This window comes from Sardina pilchardus, chromosome 13, assembly GCF_963854185.1.
Source record: "Sardina pilchardus chromosome 13, fSarPil1.1, whole genome shotgun sequence".
Classification (NCBI taxonomy): Eukaryota; Metazoa; Chordata; class Actinopteri; order Clupeiformes; family Clupeidae; genus Sardina; species Sardina pilchardus.
The window spans coordinates 13,334,219-13,349,473 of NC_085006.1; the positions used below are offsets into that span (position 1 = coordinate 13,334,219).

General features: G+C 40.0%; 1 protein-coding gene and 2 long non-coding RNA genes across 3 annotated transcripts in view; 1 reads left to right on the plus strand and 2 right to left on the minus strand.

Moving 5' to 3' along the window:
* Positions 1-15,255, plus strand: part of clmpb (CXADR like membrane protein b) — an 80,559-nt gene that overhangs the window by 16,432 nt on the left and 48,872 nt on the right. The gene's annotated exons all lie outside the window — the stretch shown is intronic.
* On the minus strand, positions 11,038-12,505 carry LOC134099337 (uncharacterized). The gene is made up of 4 exons (XR_009941120.1): positions 12,395-12,505; positions 12,245-12,306; positions 11,284-11,398; positions 11,038-11,085 (listed from the first exon to the last, which is right to left on the minus strand). It is a non-coding gene; the product is annotated as an uncharacterized LOC134099337 (long non-coding RNA).
* Positions 14,515-15,255, minus strand: part of LOC134099539 (uncharacterized) — a 2,389-nt gene continuing 1,648 nt past the window's right edge. Inside the window, exons 2-3 of the long non-coding RNA XR_009941138.1 lie at positions 15,215-15,255; positions 14,515-14,586 (exon numbers count right to left, since the gene is read on the minus strand). The exon at positions 15,215-15,255 is cut by the window's right edge and continues 64 nt beyond it. This is a non-coding gene — a long non-coding RNA (uncharacterized LOC134099539). The remainder of the gene's footprint in view (positions 14,587-15,214) is intronic.

Genomic DNA, 15,255 nt, shown 5'->3' on the forward strand with positions numbered 1-15,255 from the left:
TGAGAACAAGACATAAACTTATAAAACTTGGCAAGAAAAAATTAGACTAAAGTCTCAGGCTAGCCAAAAGTGCATTTAGTGTTTAGCCTTTGAATGCCTTTTAAAAGTCAAGCCTCTGTTGCGTACAAAATCTCGAATGTTTTGAATGGATCTTGTCTCCAACACAGGGTGTTCCTTCTCCTTGCACTTCAGGCACTGCTCACTGGTGAGTGACACCGTTTTCAATAAAAGGCCTCATATGTTTCATCACAGCTTGTATCTCCTCCTTAGACCATGGTCTCTTCACACACCGTCTTGATGAAACACGGAAACCTGAACAATTACAAAAAAGATGAGAAGATATGAAAAGATAAAAGATCAGGCAGGGATGTTGCTGTTCAAAATTGCCAAACAAACTGGAACTTGTGTCGACAAAATGTGTGTGATAAAACACAAAATACATCCAGCTTCTTTATATGCTTTATATGTCTAACCAAACATAATGTAGGTGTAGACTGCACATTAGCAAGCATGCCTAGTGATGGAGAGCATTTAAATAATACCTTGAGTGACTGAGTCAGGGAGATGAGGTGAACTAGAAGTCACACAGACAGAGTTCCACAGGTCATCTAAAAAAAATTGTGCAGTATAAGTGTATGGGCTTAAAGAGCCTACCTGCGGACAAAACAGTAATATATTCTACTGCCATGCACATAACAAGCAGACAGACAATTCTGTATTCTAATAACTAAAACTCATGGCAAAGTTGTTAAACTGGATGGAGAGCGTGACTGCAACAATACCTTGAGTGATAATTTTACTAGATAATGATGTAGATGTACACAGGCCAAGTCTTCCCTGTTGTTTTAAAATGATCATGCAAACTACTTAAGACATCAAAATACTAAATCACAAAGCATATGTGTCACAATGAAGAGAGATGACAAAAAGATAGCAATCGTACTAGTAGCAAATTCCTGACTAAGACATTTTTAATATACTCTAATGAACCCACAAATCCAAGATAAGGAGAAAAGTCCAGGCACTCCAGGAATGGTGATGGAGGAAGGTGAAGTTAAAAAGCCTTTATTAGTAACTGGCTACATAGAAAACGCCAACATGTTTCGACCACACTTGGTCTTCATCAGGGCATATGATCACAAATCCAAGCTCATGAGATACGTTGGGCAAACTTTGGGTCCATTATTGAAATTATACCTGTTATAATATGATTGATTGAATGACTGTTTGTTTGCTGTTACCCTATATTAATTGTTTATTTTCATTAAGTTATTGCTTGAATTGATATTGTTTATGTTGCTATTCTCCCTACTGTAGTCTGACCAACTTTTTGAAATTGTTCGCTGTTAAATTAATTATTGTATTGTTTTTTATTTGTATGTCGCTTTGGACAATGGCATCTTCCAAATAGCAAAAGCAATAACCATAACCATAACTATACCTTGAGCTGCGGTCTCAGAGAGGTGAGGCGATCCACAAGTTCCAGAAGCCAACATTACTTCATTGTCTGAAAACAAGACAAAAAAGGCTAAACAAACAATGGCATCAACTACACAGCAAGGAGGGTAGGCAATAGAAAATATTTGAAATAACATTAGGCTGTTATCTGAATGTATGAAAAAGCCTATTTTAAAGGAACACTCCACCGTTTTTTCATATTAAACTACGCTATTCCCTTAACTAAGACGAGTTGATACATACCTCTTGCATTTCAATGCGTGCACTCACTGGCTCTGGTGCGCGGCGCTACTTTGATAGCACTTAGCGTCCAGTTCATTCATTAGGATCCAAACAGAGATGAAGTTAGAAGCAACCAAACACCTTCACGTTTTCCCTATTAAAATACAGTTACATGAGTAGTTACACGACTAGTTAGTGACACAAAATAAAACATGGCGCTTTTCTAAGTGGGTAAGAAGGAGAACTATAATGTGTGGCGGACTAGTAATTGGGAGCACTTCGACTCTGCGCAGTAGTATCTTCACTCCAAAATGAAACTGAAAGTGCAAGAGTGATGATATTACTGCGCCGAGTCAAAGTACTCCCAAGTGTTATTCCGCCACACAATATAATTATCCCTCTTACCTGCTTAGAAATGCACGTTTTATTTTGTCTCACCATACTTGGTCGTGTGACTACTCGTGGAACTGTATTTTAATAGGGAAAACATGAAGGTGTTTGGTCGCTTCTAACTTCACCTCTGTTTGGATCCTAATGAATGAACTGGGTTACCTAGAGTACTATCAAAGTAGCGCCGTGCGTCAGAGCCTTTGAGTGCATGCATTGAAACGTGAGAGGTATGTATCAACTCGTCTTAATTAAGGGAATAACGTAGTTTAATATGAAAAAACGGTGGAGTGTTCCTTTAAATATTTCACCAATACAATCAAAATACTAACCATAAAGCATATGTGTCACAATGAAGAGAAATTAAAAGAAGTTATGCTTCTAACAAAGTTTCTAACAAACATACTACTGGCAAATGCCTGACTAAAACAATTTTAATATACTCTAATGAACCCACAGATCCCAGCTCATTACATGAGATATGTTGGGCAAACTTTGGGTCCATTATTGAGATTATACCTTGAGCTGCGGTCTCGGAGAGGTGAGGCGATCCAAAAGTGCCAGAAGCCAACATTTCTTCATTGTCTAACAACAAAACAAAACAAAAAAACAATGGCATCAACTACACAGCAAGGAGGGTAGGCAATAAAAAGTTTACACATTTGAAGCCAATTTTAAATATTTCACTTATAGAATTACAAAATCCGCATTTTGGGACCCCATTTGAACATTACCTTGCAGAGTGGAAACATCGGGGAGTTGCTGTGATCCTGTATCCATATCTTCTGTGTCATCTATTAAATGACAATGTAAAAATGTTATGAAATGTTATTACATCATCAACCATATACACATACACCAGGTATATTCAACAAAATGTAAATGATGCATACCACCGATTCCATCTAGAGATTTTCCTTGAATATCCTTCACACTTCCCTTCTCCATAGCCATAAGCAGTTTTGAGATCTTAGCCAGCTGAATTGTTGATTGGGGCAGCCGATAGTACTCTATATGCACCCTAATGTCATGGCCGAGAAAATCGGCCAGCTGGTCCAGTTCATTATCTTTCAAGTTCATGACTTGGCTTATTGTGGCGATCTGTTTGCGAAGGTTAGTTGATCTGAGGTTTTGAGGATCTTCGGCTCCACAAGCATCTGCAAATTGACCAAACTGCCCTCTGTAGTGACCAAGACTACAAGGAACAGCGAAGAGGTAATCGTTGTTTTCAGTAACTCCACACTCTTTCCTCTTACTAATGAGGGGTGACAGGTTAGCGGTCATATCAGGAGTCAGGATCACCACAACATTTCGTCCTTTTCCCCCCCTCAATTCCACTCTGGCGAATTGTTTGCAAAGTCTCCTCTCAACTTCTGTAAGCCCAGTGCTTATGTCATCGTTAAGTTGTGACATGTCACGATCTTCAACATTTTTTACAGTCATTCGTGCCACTTCACCTGGATTATCGGCTAGTTTCTCCTTAGCCAATTCCACTTGCTGACCAAGATGTAACTGTAGCTTCTGAACGTCTTTGGCCAGTGGAAGCCTGGTGCTCTTGTTGCATTTGGCCTCGCTCAGGTTTGATATGGCAGAATGGGAAACTAATTCAGACCACTTTGTTTTCTGAAGTGTATGAAACCTCTTGATGGAATCGATCCCCTCTTGGTCCTCTTCCATGAGGGCACGACACATCATGAGGTCACTTATCTTTCTGAGAGAATGCCCAATTTTCAGGGCCAAACTTGGGGCTTTGAATGTGTTGTTTTGGTGATCAAAACCAGAAACTCTCTTGACAGCACTAGTAAGAATGAAGAAGTTGCCTGGTTTTATTGCCTCTTCCATGTTATGGATTCTAGTTGTGTGGCGCAAAGTCACAAGTAATCTCCCAAGTTCCCTTACTTTCTGTCTTATATACTCATGCTTTGATCTGTCACTGCCATGTTTATTAAAGAGGGACTGGGCAAACTGCATGAGATAATGATCATTCCTTACTGCAGAGGACACTGCATCCTTGTGCATTTTGCCCAGCACTGACCAAAGTTCACTTGAAATTGGCTGGGACATTGTAGATTGAGCAGATGCTATGCCAAAGACTCTCTCTCTCAACTCGGGTCCCTCTTCAACATTATTCTCGGGTCTCAGAGCACATCTTTTCATATGTCGAGAAAGTTCTTTTCTGGATATCATACCCTTACAGTACAAGCAGTAATCATACGTCTCAGAGCTGCTGCTCTGTTTGGAACTCCTTTTCACTTTAAGACAGCCTGATCCTGTGGTTTTAACGACTGAGTTATGCTTGAAGTTGCCAAGGTTTCGGAATTTTTCAAGAAGAACCTTTCTGTCCTTTGATGATTTGGGGAACTGGAGTGCCTGAGCAATTTCAGCATTTTCATGTGCATGCCTCTCGAGATGACGTGCAAAGTTTGTTTGAGGTTTTCCACATAGGAAACAATAATTGACATGGCTTTTAAGGAGTTTTCCTGATTTGGTTGGGGATTTACTTTGGCTAAGAACATCCACCGTACCCTTTTCGGTACTCACATCTCCTGTTTTCTGCATGTTTGACTCTGAGCTTTCTGGTTCTGGTTTGGGGTCACTTCGGAGATCACCGATAGTTTCTACATCTACCAGGAAATTCTTACAGATATCCTGTGTATTAATGTGTTCTTGTTCAGCAAAAGTATCGCCTAAATCAGGCATGTTAGTGGTATGGGACGTTTTGGATGTTTCAGGCAACTCAACACTCAACTCTGTCCCTGAGCTTTCTGAATCCGATACAGACTCTGGGATGTACTCATCATCAGATGTTGATGTTACATCATCCTGTAAAGTAGAATGAAATGAATGGAATGAAATGAATGAATTTAAAAAAACAACTCATTATATCGATGTATACTTCAATGTACACTTACATCTATATCCCAGTCTTCTGAGGATTTCTGGAGGCAGTTTCTATGCCACACACCACAGCATTCTTCATAGACAAAATTAGGCAAACCACAGTGTTAGACAACAATTGAGCAGTTTCCCATGCTGACTAATCACATACTCATTTTCTTATTAAATGCAAACAGCTTCACACTTTTGAAACATATAAAATCAAGAAATGTGAACAAAATGAACTATTTAGTACAAATGCACAGTTTTAAAATTCAATATAGACAAAAACGGACACAGGTTTCCACCATTAAGGTAGAATTCACTGGAGTGGCAGAGCATGTACATTACTCATTCAAAGTTAAAAATGCATGTAGTGACCCCACACATCACACATTAGATTGATCATATGGCATCGTCCTAACAATTAAGATACTTGAGATCCTGAATATAAAGCATTGTTACTGTAAAACAGATACATTAGTAGCCTGACCTGATCAAAGACCGATTATTTTTGTAACGTGTAATGTGCAAGGTGTGAGGCCATATAGCCTATGTTTCAAAATGCATTCTTGGCCCAAAGACTTCTGGCAGAATGGAAGAACAGAAATGCTGAAATGTTTATCCTACATTAACTAAGAAGGCTTGTGGGAATAAAAGGAAAGTAATTTAAAAGCTGTGGAGACAACTAGAAGCATTTGGATTGCCAATTGCTTGGTGGATCTATTGAATTAGGTCTGGATTTATTAGGCCTAAAGTTTTTGTTCATCATGACTACTACATTCTAAATTCAAAGGCGACTTGAAAAGCCCACTCGATCTATTATCAACTCAGATGCGTAAAGATAGGCCCAGTGACTTATTGGACAGCACAAATTTAGAAAATGTTAGAAAAAAAAAAAAAACACTTATAGATGCTTATTGGACATGGCCTGAGTGTTCCCATCCTGCCTTGCGCGGTGATTTGATTCACGCTGCTTAGACAGTCTGGAAGCTACTGCCCTAATTTTCACCTGAGATAGGGGACCAATCACAGAAGAGGGGGTAAAGCAAGACGATGATGAGCTATGCACATTTGATAGACATCTGTAGCGCCCAATGAACAGAACTGGGCATTTTTTTCAAATACGAGAAAATTAACTTCTGGTTGCCAGACCACGTCTCATTTGAGAAGGGGTAGGCGCAAGCCAGGCTATATTGGACAGGCATTTCGAGTATATAGACAATCTAAGAAATGTACAAGTTCGATGAAGGTTTAACTTCATCTTCAAAGTTTATGAGCATATGTGTAATTACATAACGGACTTGAGGGCATTTTGCTTGTGTTGACACTCACTGAGACATAATGAAAAGTTGGTGTATTATGCTTTTCTGCCAAGCTAATCTTTAAAAATGTTGGCAAAGGAGGATAAACATTGCTCCATGTTCACACAGCGCATCAAACCAAGTCCATGAAAAATGCATGTCGCCGAGCTGCAGCGTACTGGATGAAAGAGCGATACATTTGCGTGCATTTAAGGTTGTAGCTAGTTTGGCTACCACCATACTAAACTCAATCTTTTAAGATTGAATATTAGTCTGGGGAGTCTGCACTGCATTTCTACTGCATAAGAGGCGTGGTCAATGGGCATAGTTCAGATGACTGATTGGTTGAAGGACTATCAAAAAGTGTAAAGATCAACGATCTGAGTGTGCCTTTTGGATAAGCTAGTTTGTGACTGGATCCAGAAGATGTGGACAGGAAGCAGGAGAGATAGATGTGCAGGTTTCCAGCCTGAGCTGCAGGGCGAAATCCAAATTGCCGGCAGGTCAGGGTTTACCCAGCCTACGCAAATGGCCTATTTTGATTCCGAAACGGTACATTTTGCCAAAAGGTGACTAGTTTGCACGTATGCTCACTGTTCTCTGCCACGTGCCTCCGCTTGCAAACTCCCTTACTTGGTACGTCATTGTATCTGCCACTCCAGTGTTCTCAACCGCAATGGTTTGAAATGATAAAACATTCAATCAACATTGTTTTATGCTTTATAGTTGTGAGACTGGAACGGACTCATGGCATGAAATTAAACTATTTATGGCATACTGAGAAATGCATTAATTGGGAGAAGATGAAAAACACACTTACGTTTGCATCTTAGACCGCACCATCTGATAGATGTCAAAGGTGAATGGCATATCCAGCATTCATCAATTCTCACCATTTCAAAAACCAGCTGATGAATTGTACACTGTGGCAAAAATGTTGTGAAACATGAAATAAATGTTAACATTTACACATACAAATTATATCATGAATTAAAAAACAAATAAAAAAAATTGGCTGTTACTTTCACACAACATTTTCTACAAATCCATCAGGAGAGATAAAAAGGGGGAAAGAAGTTACTTTTTCAGATATTATAGTGAAACATATCTATTCAATTCCTGACTTCCTGTTGTTTGGCTAACTGTTGGGATGTCAAACCGGATAGACTATCCCATTGTTGCCGCCCCATAATTCTTTATGTAGATCAATGAGGATCAAGGCGGAAGGGAGGACGTATATAAGCCAAATGAGAGGCACCCCCAGTGTATGGCAGACTCAGAAAAACACCAGTGTTAGGAGGACACCATGGTTAGTAAAGACCATCCATACAGAATAGAAGGCATTTCCACTATTGAACTCCCAGTGTATGGCACACTCAGAAAAACACCAGTGTTTGGGGGACACCATGGTTAGTAAAGACCATCCATACAGAATAGAAGGCATTTCCACTATTGAACTCCCAGTGTATGGCACACTCAGAAAAACACCAGTGTTAGGGGGACACCATGGTTAGTAAAGACCTTCCATACTGAATAGGAGGCATTTCCACTATTGAACTCCCAGTGTATGGCACACTCAGACACACACCAGTGTTGGGGGGACACCATGGTTAGTAAAGACCATCCATACTGAGTAGAGGGCATTTCTACTGTAGCTTCAAGAAGCTTACTAAAACATTGAATATTGTGTTCCATGGATCACCACAGTACTTCAATCATTGGTCAATTTCAAAGCACAGATAAATTCAAACTCACCTCACATGCAGAGTCGTTTGGTGTGGATCTGGATGATAGGCACTCCAATCTCGATTTGGTCTCTGTACAAGAGAACACAGGGAGATTCAGTGCTTAACTTTCAAGTCATAAAGCCACATATAGCCATAACATTCCCAACTCACATCCCTAAAAATGGCCTGATATTGCCACATGTTTTTCATGCTGCAAACCCTTAGCAGGCATGACATGCATTGCCAGAAGTTAACAACATTTATTCAAAACTATCACTGACCACTGGCAAGGTCTGTTGAGAACACAGGGGGTGACACCTCCTGCTGCTGGACACCAACTTCTCCAATCCCCTCTTTTGCACTCGAAGTGTTATACTGACCCCTGACACAGTGCACCTAAAAAAAGGACATCAATATGCAAAGATGAACAGGCATCAACTGGTACAGTGTCCATTACACATTCAAGGGACACACTCACTCAAACCTTTAAGTGTATGACATACGTACATCACAAAATGATGTAGCCAGGTTAACAAAGTGTTAAGTGAGGACTATCTGTCCCAACAAAGACTTTCAGACTGTACCTGCAGTATAACTGTAATTCATTGACAAAAATGTCCCTTACAAAACTACATAATTTCTAAACATTCATACATCCCAAAATAAACAGCTGAATTCAAACTAACCTCATGTGCAGGGCTGTCTGGTGTGGGAGTAAATGACTGACACTCTGCTCTCAATTCAGCATCTGTTGAAGAGAACACAGGACATGAAGGCTCAGTATTTTGCAAGACCCCAGTATTTTCCAAGCATACCAGACAAAATTGTACCCAAAATGTCCATCAGGACTACCCTGGAAAGCCAGAGTTCTTGTGAGAGCAGAATTTGATTTGTGTCCGCAAAATACTCTGGCAATGAGCAACGATGCACATTACTTTTACCCCAAGCATCAGGGGAAACCAATTACATCAGTTTATCTGATATAGGCACAACATGCATTATCAGAAGTTAACAATATTTACTCAAAACTATCACTGACCACTGGCAAAGTCTGTTGAGAACACAGGGGGTGACACCTCCTGCTGCTGGACACCAACTTCTCCAATCCCCTCTTTTGCACTCGAAGTGTTATACTGACCCCTGACACAGTGCACCTAAAAAAGGACATCAATATGCAAAGATGAACAGGCATCAACTGGTACAGATGGGAATACTCCATACAGTATGTGCAAAGACAAAATATTTAACAAAATTTAGCAAGCACAGGGCTCCAGAGTGCGACCAATTTCGTCGCATAAGCGCCCAATATATTTAAAAGTGCGCCTCACAAAAATTCTAGGTCGCACTGGTGCAGCTGATGCTGCTTGGGTGAAAGCATACATTTCTTTCACAAGTTTTCATTGTAGACTATGCGTGCAACTTTACCAAACTGTATAGAAGTAAACCCCCTCTCCTTGGCCCGCTTTCTCTCGGTCTCCCTCTCCCTCTCGTGCGCGCTCAATGGACAACCCCCCCCCCTCGACATGCACATTCACAATCGTGAAAGCAATGACGCATAGAAGACGATTAGCTAAATTAGAATTAAATTCGGTTAGCATCATAGCATACTGCACAAAATGTATTCAAACTCTTGCAATCAAGTTAACTGATCATCTCAATGTTTTCCAACTCCAAGACTCAAAAAGGCCTGTCCCAAGAACAACTATTAGCCTACCTTGAAACTTAAAACACACGTGGGGATTGGGAAACTGAACAGTCCGAAGCTAGCCAACTATGCTACTTTGTTTACAATATTTTGAGGCTTCAAGACGACAGCTGAATTAAAGAGGCGGAGTTGTAATATGAATAGTCATGATGAATGTCATGAATATCAGAAATTTCAGTATATAGAATATATAAAGAATTATATTATATAGCCTAGCCTACTGTATACAGATATTGTAATATATATGTATACAGTATATGTACAATATAGGAATATAAAGAGATGTGTGTGTGTGTGTGTGTGTGTGTGTGTATATATCTTTACATTCCTTATATATTGTGTTTCAAATAAAGACAAGTTTTTTTCTACGCCTTATTGTTAAAAAATCATTCACATTATATGAAAGGAGAGCGTTTAAAAGTGACCTTTTGGCGTTAAAGGTGATGCAATGAAAAATGTGGGTGCACATAAATGTTGTGCTGGTGCACCTAAAAAAAAAAGCTAGGCGCACCAGTGCAACCAACGCAAAAAGTTAGTCTGGAGCCCTGAACCATTTTGTTTAAGGGAGGCATGTCACTGCATAAGAAATTTCAGCATCAAGCCACAAGAAACAGGTGACAATGCACTATATAGGTACACATAGATCCCAGAACTAAGAACACTATTCCTTAACTAGCCACTTTACAAGAATGTGCTGTAGTTTTTACATCAGTGTGTGATACCGAGGAATATTCATGTTACTTGAGGACAGTTTGTAACACAGACAAACTCATGGTACGCAAGGCACTGTCCTTTGGACTTTAAAGGACATCCATGCTCCAACCCTCAGACTTCCACTATTGAACTCCCAGTGTATGGCACACTCAGAAAAACACCAGTTTTAGGGGGACACCATGGTTAGCAAAGACCATCCATACTGAATAGAAGACATTCCCACTATTGAACTCCCAGTGTATGGCACACTCAGAAAAACACCAGTGTTAGGGGGACACCATGGTTAGTAAAGACCATCCATACTGAATAGAAGACATTGCAACTATTGAACTGCCAGTGTATGGCACACTCAGAAAAACACCAGTGTTAGGGGGACACCATGGTTAGCAAAGACCATCCATACTGAATAGAAGACATTCCCACTATTGAACTCCCAGTGTATGGCACACTCAGAAAAACACCAGTGTTAGGGGGACACCATGGTTAGTAAAGACCATCCGTACTGAATAGAGGGCATTTCTACTGTAGCTTTCAAGAAGCTTACTAAAACATTGAAAATTGTGTTCCATGGAACATCACAGTACTTCAATCATTGGTCAATTTCAAAGCACAGATCAATTCAAACTCACCTCACATGCAGAGTCGTTTGGTGTGGATCTGGATGATTGGCATTCCAATATCGATTTGGTCTCTGTACAAGAGAACACAGGGAGATTCAGTGCTTAACTTTCCTCAAGTCATAAAACCACATATAGCCATAACATTCCCGACTCACATCCCTCACTAAAAATGGCCTGATATTGCCACATGTTTTTCATGCTGCAGATCTTTAGCAAGCATGACATGCATTGCCAGAAGTTAACAACATTTATTCAAAACTATAACTGACCACTGGCAAAGTCTGTTGAGAACACAGGGGGTGACACCTCCTGCGGCTGGACACTAACTTCTCCAATCCCCTCTTTTGCACTCGAAGTGCTACACTGGCCCCTGACACAGTGCACCTAAAAAAAAGGACAGCAATATACAAAGATGAACAGGCATAAACTGGTACAGTCCATTACACATTAAAAGGACACCCTCACTCAAACCTTTAAAAGAACACTTCACCGTTTTTTCATAAAACTACGTTATTCCCTTAACTAAGACGAGTTGATACATACCTCTCACTTTCCCTATTAAAATACAGTTACACGAGTAGTCACACGACCAAGTATAGTGAGACAAAATTAAACGTGGTGCATTTCTAAGCAGGTGAGAGGGATAACTATATTGTGTGGCGGAATAACAAAAGGGACCTTAGACTCGGCCCAGTAATATCCTAACTTCAAAGTGAAACTGAAAGTGCAAGAGTGAGGATATTACTGCACCACACAATATAGTTACCCCTCTTACCTGCTTAGAAATGCACTACGTTTTATTTTGTCTCACCATACTTGGTCATGTGACTACTCGTTTAACTGCATTTTAATAGGGAAAACATGGAGGTGTTTGGTCGCTTCTAACTTCATCTCTGTTTGGATCCTAATGAATGAACTGGGCAAGCTAAGTGCTATCAAAGTTGCGCCGCGTGCCAAGGCCAGTGAGTGCACACATTGAAACGTGAGAGGTATGTATCAACTCGTCTTAATCAAGGGAATAACGTAGTTTAATATGAAAAAATGGTGAAGTGTTCCTTTAAGTTCATGACACTCAAAATGATGTAGCCAGGGTAACAGTGTTAATTGATGACTATCTGTCCCGACAAAGATTTCAGATTCGTAATTCATTGATAAAAATGTCCCGTACAAAACTACAATAATGTCTAAACATTCATACATCCCAAAATAAACAGCTGAATTCAAACTAACCTCATGTGCAGGGCTGTCTGGTGTGGGAATAAATGACTGACACTCTGCTCTCAATTCGGCATCTGTTGAAGAGAACACAGGATATAAAGGCGCAGAACTTTGCAAGACCCCAGTATTTACCAAACATTGCTAATTCAAGCAAGGACTCACCTCTGTATAAGTCTGAAGAGAAAACATTGGCTTCCAAGTCATGGGCATCGTCACCAAGCTCTGCAATGGAGTGTTGGCCAGAAGGGAAGCTTGCACCACTGAGCTGTGTCTAAACAAGTTAAACATAAAAATGCATATGTGAGTTTTACACAAATATTCAATTCAATTAAATGTATTGTCATTCAGCATCCTCTTGTAAAATTCCCACAAAAACACATTTCTGGCTGCATTTTGTTCTATATTAGTACACCATTAGAAAAGCTATGCTGTCTGCATCTATGAATTACTTGCTAACAATTCAGCTAGAGAAAATATATTTTGTGGAAGAATTGTTATTTACAAATAATTCACTATATTTTACTGTGCTCTCATCCATATAATACTACTTTCCTACTTATTTCCTTAGCCATTGTAAAACAATAGAATCAAAGATCGTATAGTAAGGAAGATGAATCATAAAGGGGGTTTTCAATGGAATGAAATGGTGCCCACTTCCGCCTCCTATCTGGGCGTGATCAGTGACGAGTAGACCAGTGTAGAAGCAGCAGAAGCAGTGTGCCGTTGATAACAGGTGGCCTGCGCAATTAGCGGAGACAGGTCAGGTCAGGAGGGACAGGTCGTGAACAAAGTTATTTTTCTATGTATTTATCACACTGGAAAATACGATTTCAATGTGGGAATGTTAGAAAGACGTGTGCCTTGTAGAATATGGGTTCGTTACTTGCATTGCTGAATGTAGGGCTAAGGGAATGGTCATAATCCGAGATAAGGTTTATTTCTCCCGTTTGCCTCCTAAATGGGAGTGGCACTACGTCACAGGGACACCAGGATTGACCCTCATATGACTCGTCTTGCTTTATAAACCGTCTCTGATAGAACTTATTGCTTTGAAAGACAACTGTATTCAACCTAACCTCACAAGCTGAACTGCCTGGTGTCATGTTGCAGGACTGGACTTCTGGTCTCTCTCTGGTCTCTGTAGAATACAGAAAAAAAATATGAGAAAGGCCAGGGAGGGTGGGGTTGTGCTTCACTCTAGAAGCAACCACACCATCACTGGTTCACATGGTTCACTGGGAAACAATAGGTTTATATGTCCACCATAACTAAGTAAAACCATCTCAGTTAAGATGGCAATAAGTGGCATAAATGTTTCTCCCTCATCTACAGCACACCATTGACAACTAGATAAAACATTAAGTCAAACAGCCACTGACCTTCAATAAAGACTGTGGATGACATGATTTGGTCTCGGAAACTGTCTTTAATAGACTCTTGAGCAGCAGTGCTTGTAACAGTAAGGGGAACCTACAAAACATACAGGACAACGTAAACAGATAAACTAGCTGGCATCACCTGGGCGAGTTATGCAAATTCAAGATTACAAGATTGACCGAAAACCAGACTGAATATCACCAAGAAGAGACTTCTATTTCTTGGTTATAATTGTTGGCACTAGCTAGTGATGGGTATTGTGTAATTTCAGTGGCATCATGAAACTGACACAGCTTAACACACAGTGGCTTTTAAGACGGATGGTTTCATTGTTATCAAGATGTCAAAATATAGGCTATATTGACTCCAATTCATAGGGGGGAAAGAAATCAAAATGACCCACCTTTTTGCGCCAGGGCCATTCCTTCCCACCATAGTCATAGGTGATTTCAGTTCCGGACACAATTTCCTTCAGTGCAAAAAGGCACATATGTGGCTTCCCTCCTGCTTCAATCAACTTCATTCTGCAATTTGGTGACTTGTGCTCATCGTTTACCAGTCGTCCAAATGATCCATCTTCAAGTGCTCCATCAATACTGCAAATTAACAAACATCATGCACTAAACAGACGTTTATAGTGACAAATTAATTTTAATTGTACTTTAATTTGTAAGCAACTACACTAATGGCAGCATCCAATACAACTATTACAGTAGCTGTTTGACGCACAGTTAATTGCAACATGAGGTCTTCACTTCAGAAATCCTGACTTTTCTCTATAGAAATCTAAACATATTAGTCATTCTGAACCTACCACCATGTCTTCCGCTTCCATGTGAAGTCAAACATGAAGATCAAACATGCACTGTGGTACAGTTTACGTCTATGTTCAGCCTCAGCTGCATCAATGAGCTCCCCTCTATACTCCACCACAAAGTCTCCTTGATTGAAAACAGCTGAAGTGAAGATACCACGACCTGCAGACACAACATTATTAGAGACACAAGGGTAGCAGACTATCCATTGGATACAACTCAGCACTGCAAATAATCGCAGAAAACGTAATTGTGCCAATAAATTGCTACAATACAAGGTTGTGCTTATTTGTAGTTCTACATGTAGAATAATGAATACATTAATCCCACTGCTAACTAAAATATTATTGAAACACTATTAACAACTTTATTAATTTATATTGATGTACAATTAATAGTCATAGACTGAAAACCACTGGTCACAATATCAATTCATGAACCTGTGACGTGTAACCTTAGGCTGGGGGAACCCTGCCTGACCTGCCGGCAAATTTGGATTTCGCCCAGCAGCTCAGGCTGGAAACCTGCACATCCATCTCCCCTGCTTCCTGTCCATAACCTTTGGGTCGAATCACAAACTAGCTTATCCAAAAGATGTACCAGATTGGGTCTGATTGGTTGAAGGACTAGAGTCATTTGAATGATGCCCATTGATCACACCTCTTGTGCAGTAGAAATAAAGCGCAGACTACCCATATTAATGTTCAATCTTAAAAATTGAGCTTAGTATGGTGCTAACCAGACTAGTGTAACCCCTCAGTCTAGCCTACAGTGCATCAAAGTCACTCACCTTTAACTGGATTAATATATTTGATTTCTAACATTGCATTC